At 54.2% G+C, this 13,958-nt stretch overlaps 1 protein-coding gene across 13 annotated transcripts in view; it reads left to right on the forward strand.

The window, feature by feature from the left end:
* Nucleotides 1-13,958, forward strand: part of CNOT1 (CCR4-NOT transcription complex subunit 1) — a 1,050,915-nt gene that overhangs the window by 88,759 nt on the left and 948,198 nt on the right. The gene's annotated exons all lie outside the window — the stretch shown is intronic.

A 13,958-nucleotide genomic window follows, 5' to 3' on the forward strand; every position in this document is an offset into this window, starting at 1 on the left:
TATCGGCTTCGTTGCGGTCCCTTTTGGAAGCTCAATTTGTCGAGCTCATGCAAGCCATGGGACCCCAGTTGATTGCCACCATCCAGGGTGACCTCCCGGTTCCGATCCTGGGGGGCGGACCGCCCCCTCCTCCTCGCCGGTCGACCTCGCTGCTTGGCGAGGAGGAGCGACGTATGGCGGCCGGTCCCTCGAGGCAGGCCTCCTTCAGTGATATGCCCCCTTTAGAGCCAATCACGCCTCCGTTCGAAGAGGCCTGGCATGCCTCTTCGGGTAATCGAAGCCCTGTGCATCGCAAGTCACAGGAAGAGTTCTTCCGCACTCCCTATCAGGCCTGGGCTGCGTCTCGAGAGGCGTCGAATCTCCCGCCTCTTCGCTCCATGGCCTCGAGTCCCATCTGCTCGCTGGAGGCATCGGGGGACCATGCTAAGCATCATCATTCTAGATCCCCCTCCAGACACCGGGAGGGGCATCGGTCCAGGCATTCCTCGAGGCACTCGGAGGTTTCCCTGCAGAAGAAGCAGCCACGTTTGGGGTACTCTTCATCGGACATGTCTCCTCCACAGGGACCGGAGTATGAAGAACCATCCACCTCTTATTCTCCTTGTCGCTCCCAGGTCTCTTTGGATCCCGAGGCCTCGACTTCGTCCAGTCCTTCTCGGAGGCCGGTGCTGGCGGACCAGTTATCTTTTTCCTCCTTCCTCCGGCAAATAGCGGATGACCTGGACATTACATTGGACACCGGTTTGCGGTATTCCAAGGAATACCTCGACACCATGCATTTACCTCATCCTCCTGCGGAGTCTCTTCGCCTGCCTCTCCACAAACTTCTCGACCAAACATTTATGAGATGTTTTGAGACACCATACTCCATTCCTGCGGTCTCCGGCAAGTTAGATGCCCGATACCGCACGGTCCATCACAAGGGGTTCGAGGGCCCTCAACTTTCCCACCAATCCCTGCTGGTCGAAACTTCCCTCAAGCGGTCTCATCCGTATAAGGTGTATGCCTCGGTGCCTCCGGGGCGCGAGGGCAGGACCATGGACAAGTTTGGCAGGCGGATATACCAGAACTCGATGATGGCTTCCAGAATTCTTAATTATACGTTCCATTTTGCTTCTTATTTGGAGTTCTTCTTGCCTGTGCTTCGGAAGTTCACTCCTTACATTGAATCTCAGGCTCGTTTCGGGTTTGAAGAAGTGGTTGCTTCGCTGTCCTAGCTGCGCCTTCAACTGATGCAGTCCTCCTATGACGCCTTCGAGCTCTCGGCTAGAGCTGATGCCTGCTCCGTGGCCATGCGTTGTCTGGCCTGGCTTCGCACCATTGACATGGACCCGAACCTCCAGGACAGGCTGGCCAATGTTCCTTGTGCGGGTGCGGATTTATTTGACGAGTCCATCGAGACTGTGATGAAGAAGCTCTCTGACCATGAAAAATCCTTTCAGTCTATTCTTCGGCCTAAGCCTAAGCCTCAACAGTCTCGACCTACCAGACCGCCCTTGATCTACCAAAGGCGTTACACTCCGAGGCAAGCTCCAGCTGCCAGGCAGCCTGCGAAACGACAACTTCCGCAAAAGGCTCCACAGAAGCCTCAACCGTCTAATGTCCCTAAGGCTACTCAGCCTTTTTGACTCTCTCTTAGGGAGCATAACCTGCCTTGTTCTGCCATCCCCTGTTTTTCCCATTGGGGGTCGCCTCCATCATTTTTTCCATCGATGGACGGCTATTACCACCGACCTCTGGGTCCTTTCCATCATCAAGGAAGGGTACTCTCTGCAATTCCATCGGGTCCCCTCGGACCACCCTCCAAGAGAGTATCCTTCAAACTTGACTCAGACCGCCCTTCTTCTTCAGGAAGCTCAAGCCTTGCTCCGGCTTCGTGCCGTCGAGCCGGTCCCTGTGGACCAACACAACCGGGGGTTTTACTCCCGGTACTTCCTTGTTCCGAAGAAGACGGGCGACCTGCGACCCATTCTGGACCTCAGGGTCCTCAACAAGTTCTTGGTCAAAGAGAGATTTCGCATGCTGACCCTAGCTTCTCTCTATCCCCTACTCGAGCAGAACGACTGGTTATGCTCTCTAGATCTCAAGGAGGCCTACACTCACATTCCCATTCATCCGGCCTCTCGCAAGTTCCTCAGATTTTGGGTGGGACATCTGCATCTGCAGTACCGAGTGCTTCCGTTCGGCCTGTCCTCGTCTCCCAGAGTCTTCACGAAGTGTCTGGTGGTGGTGGCCGCTGCACTCCGGACCAGGGGTCTTCAGGTATTTCCCTACCTTGACGACTGGCTCATCAAGGCCCCCTCGGCTCCAGAGGTCATCTCGGCGACCCTGGCCACTATTTACTTCCTGCAGAGTTTGGGCTTCGAGATCAACTTCCCCAAATCTCATCTACAGCCTACCCAGTCTCTCCCGTTCATCGGGGCTATCCTGGACACCATTCGACTCAGAGCATTCCTTCCTCCTCAATGCATGGATGCTCTGCTTCATCTCTGCCAGTCTGTGTCTTCTCGCCAGTCCATCTCAGCGAGACACATGATGGTCCTCCTGGGCCACATAGCCTCTACAGTTCATGTGACGCCTTTTGCCAGACTCCATCTCAGAATTCCTCAGTGGACCCTGGCTTCTCAATGGACTCAGGTGTCGGACCTGTTGACTCGACACATCATGGTCACTCCTGCTCTTCGCAAGTCTCTACTTTGGTGGATAACCTCTTCGAATCTATCCAGAGGTTTGCTGTTTCACACTCCTCCCCACCAGAAGGTTATCACAACCGATTCATCGACCTATGCCTGGGGAGCTCATCTGGATGGTCTTCACACTCAGGGATTCTGGACCAGTGCGGACCTCCTCCATCAAATCAATCTTCTGGAACTCAGAGCCATCTTCAATGCTCTTCAAGCTTTTCAACATCTGCTTCACGACATGGTGGTCCTCATTCGCACAGACAATCAGGTTGCCATGTATTATGTCAACAAGCAGGGGGGTACGGGCTCGGCCTCCCTCTGCCAGGAAGCTCTCAGACTCTGGGATTGGGCGGTTCGCCACAATGCCTTCCTCAAAGCTGTCTACATTCAGGGGAAGGACAATGTCTTGGCGGACAACCTGAGTCGTCTTCTCCAGCCTCACGAATGGACACTCCATTCCGAGCCCCTTCATCAGATTTTTGCACAGTGGGGGACGCCTTAGACCTCTTTGCGGCTCCCCACAACTTCAAGCTGCCTCAATTCTGCTCCAGGATCTACACTCCTCATCGTCTCGAGGCAGATGCCTTTCTGCTGGATTGGGGGAATCGCTGTCTGTATGCGTTTCCTCCCTTCCCTCTCAGTCAAAAGACTCTGGTCAAGCTGAAGTCCGACCATGCCACCATGATTCTGATCGCTCCTCGGTGGCCCAGACAACCCTGGTACTCCCTCCTTCTTCAACTCAGCAGCAGGGAGCCGTTCCTTCTTCCAGTGTTTCCTTCACTGCTTTCTCAGCATCAGGGATCTCTCCTTCATCCCAACCTGCAGTCTCTCCACCTGACAGCTTGGTTCCTCTCAACGTAGCTCCTCACCAGTTTTCCCAGGCGGTGAGGGATGTTTTGGAGGCTTCCAGGAAGCCTGCTACTCAACAATGCTACTCCCAAAAATGGACTAGATTTTCTTCCTGGTGTGTTTCCAACTCTAAGGAGCCTCAGCGGGCCTCCCTATCCTCTGTATTGGACTATCTTCTACACCTGTCTCAATCTGGTCTCAAGTCTACATCTATACGAGTCCACCTGAGTGCTATTGCGGTTTTCCATCAGCCTCTACAAGGGAAACCTCACTCTGCTCATCCTGTGGTTTCCAGGTTTATGAAAGGACTTTTCCATGTCAATCCTCCTCTAAAACCTCCTCCAGTGGTTTGGGATCTCAATGTTGTCCTTTCTCATCTTATGAAACCTCCTTTTGAGCCTCTCAACAAGGCTCCACTCAAGTTTCTCACTTGGAAAGTGGTTTATCCCAAGACAAGCAGGCATGATATTCTCACATGTGGGTGACGTCATCTACGGAGCCCCGATGCGGACAGCTTTTTCAAGCAAACTTGATTGAAGATTTTAAGTTTGCTCTGCTGCTCCACGCATGCGTGCCTTCCTGCTCCATTAGAGGGCGCATCCCCTCCTCGTGGTCTCCAGTTCAAATTTTTCCGCTGAGCCTAGAAGTCATTTTTTTCCAGGCTCTGCCCCAACTGCCTTCTAGCACCGCGATTTTTTCTTGCTTTTTTGATTTAGTCGCTGTGCACAAAATTTATTCTTTTTGTTCCTGTTCCTGCTTCGTTTCAATCGACCCGGAGGATTCCGGGCCGCCGTGGCCGCGTGGCTTCTCGAGCCGCGGCCAGTTTCTTTTTTCTATGTCCCAGCCCCTGACCGGCTTTAAAAAGTGCACCCGGTGCGAGCGGCTACTTTCCATCACAGACCCGCATCGCCGGTGCATCCTCTGCCTGGGGGCCGCCCATCCAACCAACTCCTGCCCCCAGTGCGCTACTTTTCAGAACCGGGCCCTCCGTCGAAGAAAAGCCCGCATGGCGGATTTTTTCACCGCCGACCAACCTTCTACCTCGGCCTCGAGGTCGGCCCCGAATACCTCAGCACCACCTCGAGACTCGACCCCGAAGCCCTCGGGACAGCAAAAAGCCTCGGCTCCGGGTAAGTCTCCTCTTCCTTCTTCAGGTTCCGCACCAGCGAAGAAGCCAGCCTCGGGGACACCGGCAACGCATGGTGGAAGCCCCATGCTTTCAGCCCCAGCGAAGCCTACCAAGCCTTTGGGCCGTGCCTCCACCACACGGGAATACTCTGATACGAGGTCGCCTCCGGTGGAGTGCACCGAGGCATTGGACATGCCCTCGATGCTGTCCGTGCCCGTTTTTCAGGACCTGCTCCGGGCGATGATCTCGTCGGAGCTGTCTGCTGCGCTGGCCCATCTACAACCGGCCCCGACCTCGACCTCGCGTGCGCCGGACCACCTGAGCCTCGCGTCGAGCCCCCTCGGGGCAAAGTGCGCCAGCTTCTCCGCATTCCATCCTCTTCGGATTCCTTGCAGAGGCAACCGAGACGCTCTCCCTCCATGGACCGCCGCGGGGCAAAGCGTCGCGCTAAAGCGACCGAAACCTCAAACCGCCGTACCTCTAAGAAGGCCCGGGGTTCTCCCACACTACGAGGCCGTTCACCGACGCCTCGTACTGAGACGCTGAAGGTGACTGAGTTATCACTGTCCAACCCTCACATCCTCCTAACTCCCCCTCGGACCGAGGCTCCTAGCCGAGGTCCCAGGCTTTCGCCAAGGGAGTCCGGGTCGAGGTCACCGATTCAACATCGATCGGTACCCCGTACCCCGGCATCATCTCCGAGGGGCTCCTAGTGACGACGTAGGTCCTCGACCCCGGAACACTGCCACAGTGTTTCCCCGGTCTTGGAGCGCGGGTCAAAGCATGAACCTCGATACTCGAGGGAAGCCTCCCTGTCCTTCTCCGCCCGACGGAGGTCTCGTTCACTGTGCCACATGGGGCCCCGGGAACGTCTCGCCCCTCCTTCACTCGCTTTTCCACGCTCTGGACTTAGACCTCCAGTCCGACTCAAGATACTCTAAAGAGTACCTGGCGGAGCTAGATTTACCGTCACCGCCCAGAGAGTCCCTTCGCTTACCGCCCAATCCGGTACTCCAACAGGCTTTCTTCAGGAATCTGGAGACCCCCTATATGGTAACAGCTGTCCTCTCCAAAATGGAGTCCAAATACCGTACAGTACCATATCCCGGGTTTGAGCAACCACAGCTCTCCCACCAGTCGCTGTTGGTAGAATCTTCCCTGAAAAACGCTCACTCCTCCCGGGTCTCAGCGGCGGTCCCACCAGGTCGAGAGGGTCGGACCCTTGACAAGTTCGGTAGAAAACAGTACCAGAACTCTATGATGGCCTCTAGGTTACAAAGTTACACTTTCACCTTCACGTCCTACTTGAAACATCTCATTGGACTGTTGGGGGCCTTTGCGACCGACCTGCCGGCCTCACGCCAAGGAGCCTTCAACCTGCTCCTGAAGGTCTTCTCCAACCTACGCCTCCATTTATTTCACGCGGCCTATGATGGCTTCGAACTTTCCTCCAGAGTGGCAGCCTTCGCTATCGCCATGCGCCGCCTAGCCTGGTTACGCCTCGTCGACATGGACCCCAACTTACAGGACCGGTTGGCTAACGCCCCTGCGTGGACAAAAAACTTTTTGATGACACTATCGAGGCAGCTACGAAACGCCTTTCAGAGCACGAACGCTTGTTTGCCTCCCTCATTCGGCAAAAGCCTAAACCGCTAGCGTCCAGGCCGTTCAGGGCCCCTCCTCGCCGATACCCTCAAAAATCTACCCCGGCCTTCTCACGGCCTCCACCCAGACGCCCGCTCCGCCCAAGTCCCAGCCGCCTGCGACCGCCAAACTATCCCCGTCCTTTTGACGGGATAAGCGGATGGGGTCTGGCCCCCTCCGCCACAGCCCCAGGCCTCCTTCCCATTGGGGGACGCCTCAGAGCCTTCTACCCGCGCTGGGAACAAGTCACATCGGAAGCATGGGTCCTTGGCGTGATCTCATCAGGATACTCTCTCAACTTTCGGGAAAACCCTCCAGACAATCCTCCCAGGGTGTGCCCTCCCAACCGAACCCAGTTACCCCTCCTTCTCTCAGAAGCTCGAGAACTGCTTCGCCTATGGGCAGTGGAGGTGGTTCCCCCCGACCAACGGGGGAAAGGGTTCTACTCCCATTACTTCCTGGTACCAAAGAAGACGGGAGACCTGCGCCCAATTCTAGACTTGAGGCGCCTCAACAAATTTCTGGTGCGGGAAAAGTTCCGGATGCTTTCCCTACCGATTCTCTACCCTCTCATCGACGAGGGCGATTGGCTCTGCTCCCTGGATCTGAAGGAAGCCTACACACATGTTCCAGTGCACCCCACTCACTGCAAGTACCTGCGCTTTCAGGTGGGGGACCTGCACCTACAATACGAGTCCTCCCCTTTGGCCTGGCGTCGTCACCCCCGAGTCTTCACGAAGTGCCTCGTGGTGGTCACAGCCGCCTTACGTGCGTAGGGCCTCCAGGTATTCCCCTACCTGGACGACTGGCTGATCAAAGCCCCGTCCAGGGAGGGGGTTATCTCAGCGACCCGACAGACTATTATTTACCTTCAAGGTCTGGGGGTTCTAGGTAAACTTCCTAAAATCCCAGCTGCGCCCCTCTCAGTCCTTACAGTTCATCGGGGCCGTGCTGGATACGGTTCGACTCCGCTCCTTCCTTTCCATTCCACGTCAAGAGGCGTTAGTAAGTCTGAGTCGAAGGATCTCGCTGCTGACCTCGGTGTCAGCTCGGCAGATGATGACTCTTCTGGGCCAGATGGCCCACGTCATACCTTTCGCCCGCCTCCACCTGAGGATTCCTCAATGGACCCTGGCCTCCCAATCGCGTCAGGAGCGGGACCCAATCGACCGTCCCGTGACAGTGACTCCTTCCTTGCAACGATCGCTCCTCTGGTGGGCCGACTCTTCAAATCTGTCCAAAGGTTTACTTTTTCTCGCCCCTCCACACATCAAGGTACTCACCACGGATTCGTCGGAGTACGCTTGGGGAGCTCACCTGGATGGCCTACGCACTCGGGGGATGTGGTCAACACAGGACTGCTGCTGCTGCCACATCAACGTGCTGGAGCTTCGGGCCATCTATCTCGCCGCTGTGGCTTTTCAACATCTGCTCCTCGACCGGATGGTTCTCGTCCGAACCGACAACCAGGTAGCAATGTACTATGTAAACAAACAAGGGGGGACGGGGTCCCGGGCCCTCTGTCAGGAAGCCCTGCGTCTCTGGAAGTGGGCAATCTCCAACAACATCTTCCTTCGAGCGGTGTACATACAAGGAGAGCGGAACTGCCTGGCAGACAGACTCAGCCGCCTCCTCCAGCCACATGAGTGGTCGCTGCACGCTCAAACCTTACGAAAGGTGTTCGAGAAGTGGGGGGACTCCTCAGATAGATCTGTTCGCCTCCCCCCCTCAACCACAAACTCCCTCAATTCTGCTCCCGGGTGTACTCCCCGGACCGCCTCGAGGCCGACGCCTTCCTCCTAGATTGGGAGGGAAGGTTTCTATACGCGTTTCCGCCTTTTCCTCTGATTCTGCGGACGCTGGTCCATCTCAAACCAGTGCGAGCCACTATGATCTTGATTGCTCCTCGGTGGCCACGCCAGCCTTGGTTTTCCCTTCTACTTCAACTCAGTACCAGAGATCCACTGCCTCTGCCTCTGTTTCCCTCTCTGCTATCGTAGAGCCAGGGTTTGCTGTTGCATCCAAATCTTCAGTCTCTTCATCTGAATGCTTGGTTTCTCTCCCCCTGACTTCTCTCCCTGTGTCGCAATCAGTCAAGGAAATACTGGAAGCATCGAGGAAGGCCTCGACTAGAACCTGCTATTCCCAAAAGTGGACCAGATTCTCGTCCTGGTGCTTCTCGCACGACCAGGACCCGGTGTCGGTCCCTGTCCCCTTGATCCTGGAGTATTTGCTCCATCTCTCTCACTCCGGCCTGAAGACCAACTCCATTTGGGTACATCTTAGTGCAATTGCTGCCTTCCATCAACCCCTGGAAGAAAAAGCCTTTTCACTCCATCCCTTAGTTTCTCGTTTCATGAAAGGTCTTTTGAATGTCCATCCTCCTCTCAAACCTCCCCCGGTGGTTTGGGATCTTAATGTGGTCCTGGCTCAACTCATGAAACCCCCATTTGAGCCATTAGACAAATGCCATCTGAAATTTCTCACTTGGAAGGTGATCTTCCTGCTCGCACTCACTTCTGCTCGGCGGGTCAGCGAGCTACAGGCTCTGGTGGTGGACCCACCTTTCACGGTATTCCATCATGACAAGGTGGTCCTCCGCACTAACTCTAAGTTCCTGCCCAAAGTGGTGTCTGATTTTCATCTCAACCAGTCCATCGTCTTGCCAGTAATTTTCCCCAAGCCCCACTCTCACCCCGGAGAGACGGTGCTACACACGCTTGACTGTAAGAGAGCGTTGGCCTTTTACCTCCAACGCACTCAGTCTCATCGGACAGCCCCACAACTGTTTTTGTCCTTCGACCCTAATCGGCTGGGTCGCCCAGTTTCCAAGCGCACCTTGTCCAACTGGTTGGCTGCTTGTATTTCTTTTTGCTACGCTCAGGCTGGTTTCGCGCTGCATGGTCGAGTAACGGGACATAAAGTCCGAATGATGGCAGCCTCCGTAGCTTTCCTCAGATCCACACCCATTGAGGAAATCTACAAGGCTGCCACGTAGTCTTCGGTTCATATTTTCACCTCCCACTACTGCCTGGATACATTGTCCAGGAGCGATGGCCGTTTTGGCCAATCGGTATTGCGTAATCTATTTGCTTAAATTGCCAACTTCCCTCCATCCCTTTTCAATTAGCTTGGAGGTCACCCACATGTGAGAATATCATGCCTGCTTGTCCTGGGATAAAGCACAGTTACTTACCGTAACAGGTGTTATCCAGGGACAGCAGGCATATACAGTGGTGCCTCACACAACGAACTTAATTGGTTCCAGGAGCAAGTTTGTTATGCGAAACGTTCGTTATGTGAAACGCGTTTTCCCATAAGAATACATGTAAAAAAAAATAATTCGTTCTGCAGCATAAAATATGCTAAGATGACATAAAAAAAGATAAATTTTTGGTTATTATTTTTATTTAGATACATCTAAAAACATAATTGTTTTTTAAAACAACACACATTTTTTAAATTTAAAGACAGACTAAGTAGAGTCTAATTTTACAGTGAGAGAGGGCAGAGTCTCAGCGGCAAAAACTGGGACTTAACTGTTCATTTTTTTTTTTTTTTCTACCGTGTTTCCCCGATGATAAGGCAGGGCCATCAAATAAGACAGCCCCCCCTTTTTAGAAAAAAATTTAAAATAAGGCACCCCCCCGCAAATAAGCCACCCACCGATACCTGCGCTTACCCGAATCGGGTGGTACGGTGGGTGACTCCGTGTGGTCCCTGGCACCCCCGACACGATCGGGGCAAGAGGGAGCTCAAGCCCTCTTGCCCCCCCGACTCCCCGACACGATCGGGGCAAGAGGGAGCCCAAGCTCTCTTGCCCCCCGACTCCCCGACACGATCGGGGCAAGAGGGAGCCCAAGCCCTCTTGCCCCCCCGACTCCCCGACACGATCGGGGCAAGAGGGAGCCCAAGCCCTCTTGCCCCCCCGACTCCCCGACACGATCGGGGCAAGAGGGAGCCCAAGCCCTCTTGCCCCCCCGACTCCCCGACACGATCGGGGCAAGAGGGAGCCCAAGCCCTCTTGCCCCCCCGACTCCCCGACACGATCGGGGCAAGAGGGAGCCCAAGCCCTCTTGCCCCCCCGACTCCCCGACACGATCGGGGCAAGAGGGAGCCCAAGCCCTCTTGCCCCGCCGATTCCCCAACTCCCCGACAATATCGGGCCATGAGGGAGCCCAAGTCCTCCTGGCCACGGCGACCCCCTAACCCCACCCTGCACTACATTACGGGCAGGAGGGATCCCAGGCCCTCCTGCCCTCGACGCAAACTCCCCCTCCCCCCAACGACCGCCCCCCCAAGAACCTCCGACCGCCCCCCCAGCCGACCCGCGACCCCCCTGGCCGACCCCCACGACACCCCCAACCCCCTTCCCCGTACCTTTCTGTAGTTGGCCGGACAGACGGGAGCCAAACCCGCCTGTCCGGCAGGCAGCCAACGACGGAATGAGGCCGGATTGGCCCATCCGTCCCAAAGCTCCGCCTACTGGTGGGGCCTAAGGCGCCTGGGCCAATCAGAATAGGCCCGGGAGCCTTAGGTCCCTCCTGGGGGCAGGGCCTGAGGCACATGGTCGGGTTGGGCCCATGTGCCTCAGGCCCCGCCCCCAGGAGGGACCTAAGGCTCCCGGGCCTATTCTGATTGGCCCAGGCGCCTTAGGCCCCACCAGTAGGCGGAGCTTTGGGACGGATGGGCCAATCCGGCCTCATTCCGTCGTTGGCTGCCTGCCGGACAGGCGGGTTTGGCTCCCGTCTGTCCGGCCAACTACAGAAAGGTACGGGGAAGGGGGTTGGGGGTGTCGTGGGGGTCGGCCAGGGGGGTCGCGGGTCGGCTGGGGGGCGGTCGGAGGTTCTTGGGGAGGGCGGTCGTTGGGGGAGGGGGGGTTTGCGTCGAGGGCAGGAGGGCCTGGGATCCCTCCTGCCCGTAATGTAGTGCAGGGTGGGGTTAGGGGGTCGCCGTGGCCAGGAGGACTTGGGCTCCCTCCTGGCCCGATCGTGTCGGGGAGTCGGGGGGGCAAGAGGGCTTGAGCTCCCTCTTGCCCCGATCGTGTCGGGGAGTCGGGGGGGCAAGAGGGCTTGGGCTCCCTCTTGCCCCGATCGTGTCGGGGAGTCGGGGGGGCAAGAGGGCTTGGGCTCCCTCTTGCCCCGATCGTGTCGGGGAGTCGGGGGGGGGCAAGAGGGAGCCAGGCGGAGAGAGGGCAGTTAAGCGCAGTGCCTGCGCGGAAGGATGCAGCTCGGGCGACTTCGTTGTGTGAAACGAAGTTCGTTGTACGAATCAAGACATAAAGTTCGTTGTGCGCAGCGTTCGCTGTGCGAGGCGTCCGTTATGCGAGGCACCACTGTATTCTCACAACCCGCCCACCTCCCCGAGGTTGGCTTCTTTGCTGGTTAAGTGAACTGGAGACCACGAGGAGGGGATGCACCCTCTAGTGGAGCAGGAAGGCACGCATGCGTGGAGCAGCAGAGCAAACTTAAAATCTTCAATCAAGTTTGCTTGAAAAAGCTGTCCGCATCGGGGCTCCGTAGATGACGTCACCCACATGTGAGAATATATGCCTGCTGTCCCTGGATAACACCTGTTACGGTAAGTAACTGTGCTTTTTCTCGTGGCCCTCACGTCTGCTCGCAGGGTCAGTGAGCTGCAGGCCTTAGTGGCGGATCCACCTTTCACAGTATTCCATCATGACAAGGTTGTCCTCCGCACTCATCCGAAATTCCTGCCTAAAGTGGTCTCTGAATTTCATCTCAACCAATCTATTGTACTTCCAGTGTTTTTTCCAAAGCCTCATTCTCATCCTGGAGAATCAGCTCTTCATACTCTGGATTGCAAATGTGCTTTGGCTTTCTACCTGGATCGCACCAAACCACATAGAACTGCTCCTCAACTGTTCGTCTCCTTTGATCCAAACAAGTTGGGACGACCTGTATCGAAGCGCACCATCTCCAACTGGATGGCGGCTTGTATCTCTTTCTGCTATGCCCAGGCTGGATTACCCCTTCCCTGTAAGGTCACAGCCCATAAGGTCAGAGCAATGGCGGCCTCTGTAGCCTTCCTCAGATCGACACCGATTGAGGAAATTTGTAAGGCTGCCACTTGGTCCTCGGTTCATACATTCACCTCTCATTATTGTCTGGATACTTTCTCCAGAAGGGATGGACAGTTTGGCTAAACAGTGTTACAAAATTTATTCTCCTAAGTTGCCAACTCTCCCACCATCCCATTGAGGTTAGCTTGGAGGTCACCCACTAGTGAGAATACCTGCCTGCTTGTCCTGGGATAAAGCAATGTTATTTACAGTAACAGTTGTTATCCAGAGACAGCAGGCAGCTATTCTCACGTCCCACCCACCTCCCTTGGGTTGGCTTCTCTGCTAGCTACCTGAACTGAGGAGACACGCCCGGACCATCGGGTGGGAAGGCACTGGCGCATGCGCGGTGCGAGCATCTCGAAACATCTGAGTTTCTTCAAGCAAGACATGCTTGTGAGACGTCCGTATCGGGGCTCTGTCGGATGACATCACCCACTAGTGAGAATAGCTGCCTGCTGTCCCTGGATAACAACTGTTACGGTAAGTAACATTGCTGTCTGCTAGGACACTGGTCTTTGACCTAAGGGCCCCTGCAGGAGCAGACTGCTTGGCACGATGGACCAGCAGCGGCAATTCTTATGTTCTTATGTACGTAGCCAGTCAGAACAGAAAGACAAGAGTTAATCAGAAGTGTTATCCCCTCTAATAACAGAGCTAAGCAGAAAGAGAGAGAGAAAGAGGAAAGGCTTTGTTTTTGTTTTTATTTTTGTTTAGGTGGGGGGGGAGGGTGGTTAGGTTAGATGACAGAAGTTATACCACACTATAGACAGTCGTTTAAGTTCCAATTTAATTAAATAATAGTTTGTGTTCAGGTCTAGAGAACGTCGTCGTCAATTTTTAATCTCAAAATTAACTAAATAGTAAGGTTTGTGCTCAAGTCCAGAGAAATAGCAGTTTTAAATCCTAATAATTTAAATATTAAAGTCAATGATCAATTCTAGAGTAAAAATATTTCAGGTAGCAAAACCTATTTCCAGTCAGTTGAACTATTTAAAAATTTTCCAGTTCAGCTCCTAGCAGAACAGCACAAGTTTCCTAATACTAGTTCAAAGTTTGTATTAACCTAGAGTGGGAAATTAAAAGCTGCCAATATATCAAGAATAATCCTTTTACCACCATTCCTTCAAGCTTATCCATGTTCAGTAATATATCAAATGTAGCTGTTCTAAGGTTCCACATGATAGTTGGCTTGAAAAGCTGTATTGATACTGATTGAGTATCTTCGTTGCTTCTATAAATAACACGAGTTTTGTAAGCTTTAATCACGTTTGCAGAAAACTGGTAAATCGGATGCTGTTCTGGTTACTTCAATCAGTTTTAAATTTTACTTCTGCTGGGTGCATATATAAGGCTTGTTCAGCATTTTTGGTAAAACCTCTTGCTGCAAAAATACATTGTGGCTATTTTTTTATTATTATTAAATAGTTGCACATGTGCTCTAAAAGAGTATATTGTAATTAAAACTTAAATGTTGCCTAATAGGATCAATTAAATGCTTTAAAGTACAGGGTATGTGTTCAATGTACACCTTGATGGATTTTATTTCCTATTGATCTTTTCACAGCAT

The sequence above is a fragment of the Geotrypetes seraphini genome, chromosome 4 (genome assembly GCF_902459505.1).
Source record: "Geotrypetes seraphini chromosome 4, aGeoSer1.1, whole genome shotgun sequence".
NCBI classification, from domain to species: Eukaryota; Metazoa; Chordata; class Amphibia; order Gymnophiona; family Dermophiidae; genus Geotrypetes; species Geotrypetes seraphini.